General features: G+C 35.4%; 1 long non-coding RNA gene across 1 annotated transcript; it reads left to right on the top strand.

Annotated features, from left to right (window-relative positions):
• The first annotated feature begins 813 nt into the window (after positions 1–813).
• LOC123875151 lies at positions 814–2,357 on the top strand. The gene is made up of 3 exons (XR_006798082.1): positions 814–1,047; positions 1,249–1,336; positions 1,935–2,357. It is a non-coding gene; the product is annotated as an uncharacterized LOC123875151 (long non-coding RNA).
• The last annotated feature ends 1,742 nt before the right edge of the window (positions 2,358–4,099 follow it).

Raw genomic sequence — 4,099 nt, 5'->3', positions numbered from 1 at the left:
ACTTTGAGCTTTCTTATCAGATCCATCGCTATCATATCTATCATTACAACCATCACAATATGGGTATGCGGTAAGGTTATAATATAAGAAACCGATACCCCCCTACTGAGTTGACCCAGTGATAAATAATAATCATCTTTATTCCAGATATTACATCCATTTTCTTAGTAATACAAACAATTGCTTATGACTATGTTAGTAAGTAGGTTTGTTTATTTATTATAATATAATTTTATTTGACTAGATAAATATAAATAAGCATAATATTAACTTTAGATTCACTTGACGATTCGAAAGTATTTGTAAATGGATAAAAACTATTACATTCTAAATAAAAAACAGAGAAATCAGAGCATCGGTTGCGAATAGAATTTAATAATACCTACCCTTGCTTTCCCCTTAAAGATGATACAGCTCCGCTCAAAAAAAAGTCTCAGGCAAAAACTTGGTAAAAATCTTTTACGTGATTTTTTTGTCAAGAATCGAGGTATTTCAACATAAAGCCGGCTCTACATTCGCGGCACGAACGGCCGCGACAGCCCGCGACAACTGCGAATCACGAGTGTAGATATTGTTCACGCTTTCGCGTTCCCGCTTCACGCCTTTCCCCGATCAGTGTCGGTTTTTGGTCCGCGACAAAGGGATTCATCCATAGTCACGAACAAGACTGTGAAGATTTAGGAGTGTGGAGGGACACAGTTCACGCGTGAATCGCGGCATACATTCACGGCGCGAAATAACGGCGCGACTTCGCGCCGCGAGTGTAGAGCCCACTTAAAGAACAAACTTGGAGAAAACCATGAGAAAACAAAGAACTGGATTGACAACGTCAAAGTAGCTGATAATCCTGTTCTAACAGATTCTGACCTAATGGTAAAAACAAAAATTTAGTTATTTAGTAGAAATTAATAAAAAGGCACAATAATTCAGTACCTACTTGACCTATCTACTTACCTACAGGTACCTATCTTACACAAATGGTTAGTTTTATTCTAAAACTTTAAGATAGGAAAGTACCTATCTTTTATCATTGATAATGGTAGAATGGTAAGTGCCTAGGTTACTATAAGCTGCTTTAAGCCAATCTATCCTCGGGACTATTTCTGAACGTGCTTCATAAAGTGTTAGGTAGGACTTAGATACTGTGGTCCTTGCTTGTGCTCCTTGCTTTGCTTGCTTTCCTTGCTTTGGTGCTTGTGGTCCTTGATTGAAGGTCAAGCCCCTTAATAATTTTATTTTTGTCTTCAGGATTTATTGTGGTGGGAATACCTAATCATAGCTATCAGTGTTTTTATCGGAGGCGTGTTCCTTAGCTTCTTCGTAAGGATACTGAACGGTAACTGTGTTTCGATTTATATTAATTTTTTCGCAATAATTTAAATAAAGTAACTAAAAGTGCCAATAAACTATTGTGTTGTAGTGTGTCGCAACTCGCAAGACAATTTCTGTGATCTATTATAAAGCGTTCTCTTTGTCTTTGGTCAGACTTTGTTTCTAGAGGTACAACGAGACATATCCTATTTAATTAGGTAAACCATGGAGCTATGAACTAAATGATAAAATCCATCCCGTTTTGACTGTATTAAGCGGGTCTCTGAGCAAAATACAACTACCTACCATACTACACTCACATACATACACTCTATTATATCTCAACCTTAGATATTATGACGATTGACCTGGAACATTGACGAGTGTCAACGAAACGAATGACAACGTATACCTACCAGTACCTACCAAAGCGCATCAAAACGTGTGCACTGTGTACAAATATGTTTTCAAATAGAATCTTCTGTCCACTACCATCTAACTTCGATCGTCTTCTGCTACATCATATCACGACATACCTACCACAACACAGTGTTGTTGTAAGTTTGTTTGCACAAGAAGAACTTAACATATTATTTGCCAACGAATTATTTTCTGTTTCACAGAAGCACGGTTAGACGAAAGATTTAATAGGCTCCAGCAAAAGACATCGACAAATCGATCAACTCAAGTGCAAGAATCATCGCCAATGGAACCAATATCACTAAGAGATGACCAATCAGCTAATTCGGCGAAAGCTTCCACCATTTATAATAAAGAAGATTTAAAAACTAAAAATTCGAAGTCGAATCTATCAAGCCTTGATTCATCAAAAGAAAATTCCAAGTTAAAATTTCTGGGCACAATCTATAATAATGAAAATAATGTATCAAAAAATAAGGATAATTGTATGACGAACGGATATAACAGTAATTTAAACAGAAAGCAAAGCAGTAAAGAATTGGTTCGCGCTTGTAATGATAAAGAGCTAAAAATATGGATTTCAGATTTGTTATTAAGTCATGTTAATAATAATGCGATAAAAAATAAATGAGAGAAAAAAATATTATATTATACCTACTTACTTAATTAGTATCTACTTTTGCTTTTCTTACGGGAGCCACTAGATTACCCTGGGATTTTCACCAGGTACATATATATGTAAGGGAGAAATTAAAGACGTAATGCCGATTTAGAGGCTACTTTAATACTAATACTTATATGCGACGCACCGTCGCCACCGCTACAAAATGCTTACGTTGAACAAATCTAATCGAGAACGGATGGACGAGCCATAACTCCTCCATCCCTAAGAGGAAAATTATCGGAGGGATCGTTTTTAGATTCATTCCGATGATTTTTCTTAAATAATGAACATTTTGGCGATTTCAGCCAGATATAAAATAAGAACACAAAAATACTTAAAACTACAAAACCTGATGTCAGGTATCCTAAAATTACACTGAATTTACTGTCCTTTTGATCGTTTAAAACACTTTCAACAACAGAACTATGTTTCAATGAAAAGGCCATGTATTTCACTTCATCTAAACTAATTTCTTCCATATTAACTACACTTGCACCGGATAGAGTCGCGTTTGATTTTAACTGAGGGAGTGTAATAATTGGAATTCTCTTCATATTATCTGATTCTACAATAGTGCGATGGTGGAGGCGAATTCCATAAATTTCTAGCTCACACGGTTCGTCGATTGTGATCAGGTAAGTGCCAAATACAAGTTGTTTGCTGACCTCATGGCCGCATCGCTTCGTCAGTGTCGTCCTCAGTCTACTATAGAGGAGCCAGCTATTTGGGTTGATTTGCTGAACCTTAATCTTTTCGATCTGGACCTGATGCTGCTTGCAGGAAATAAGGTCATCTTCGAATTTCATAAGCTGCTCTATACAGGTGAGTTCATAATACAGCGCTCGGTTGTCTGCAGTACACAGGAACTGATTGCCGGTAGAAAATGACTGACATGGTTTAACAAGCGGTAAGTATTTGATTCCTTTCGCCAAAAGGTAAGGATATTTGGGAATGATAGCTAGGGTTTTATTTTCGGATTCGTGAAAAATGGGTAATGAATATACTTTAAAATAATTATATGTTGAGTTATCAGTTATTGGTATTTCCATTATAAATGTAATCTGATTATTTTTAATAAATGACTTTACACAAATGCTTTCCTCAATTTTAAATAAATTGGTTTCCGTTGGTGGGTACACCAAGCTTTCAGAGTTGGAAATTACATTTAAATGATACAATAATTCTGTAGAGTTCACAATTGACTGATGCAAAATAGAGATTTTACTTAACGCTAATGCTGTTTCAATTTCACTCAGTCTAACAAAGATAGTACGAAAACTACTTGTAAATACACTAAATAATCCTGTAAGATAAGTTATGAAAATCCAATTGTTTTGTTTGGCAGCTAAATCTTTGAGTAATGTTTCAACCTTTGTTAAACGGTTATGAAAATGAACAGAGTTCACATTCATTGTTTCAGTTACATTAATAAAACTATCCAACATTTTAGAGACAATTGTCAATTTCTTTGATATAATAATTTGGTTGCGATTTAATTTAGAAGTAAGTTCGTCGTACTTAACTGCGTCATCATGATCCAGGTTACCAGTTATCACTTTTATAATTGAACCCAAAGGATTTATCAAACCTCTCTTAGAACGTTTCTGTGGAACTAATTGTCTATATTTTTCTATAGTTATGTCGCGGGTAAAGTCTGTATGCATTTTAATACTCGCTAGTTCTTGGGAATATGATGCGTTCCAA

This window comes from Maniola jurtina, chromosome 19 (genome assembly GCF_905333055.1).
Source record: "Maniola jurtina chromosome 19, ilManJurt1.1, whole genome shotgun sequence".
NCBI classification, from domain to species: domain Eukaryota; kingdom Metazoa; phylum Arthropoda; class Insecta; order Lepidoptera; family Nymphalidae; genus Maniola; species Maniola jurtina.
This window is presented reverse-complemented; position numbering and strand designations above follow the sequence as displayed.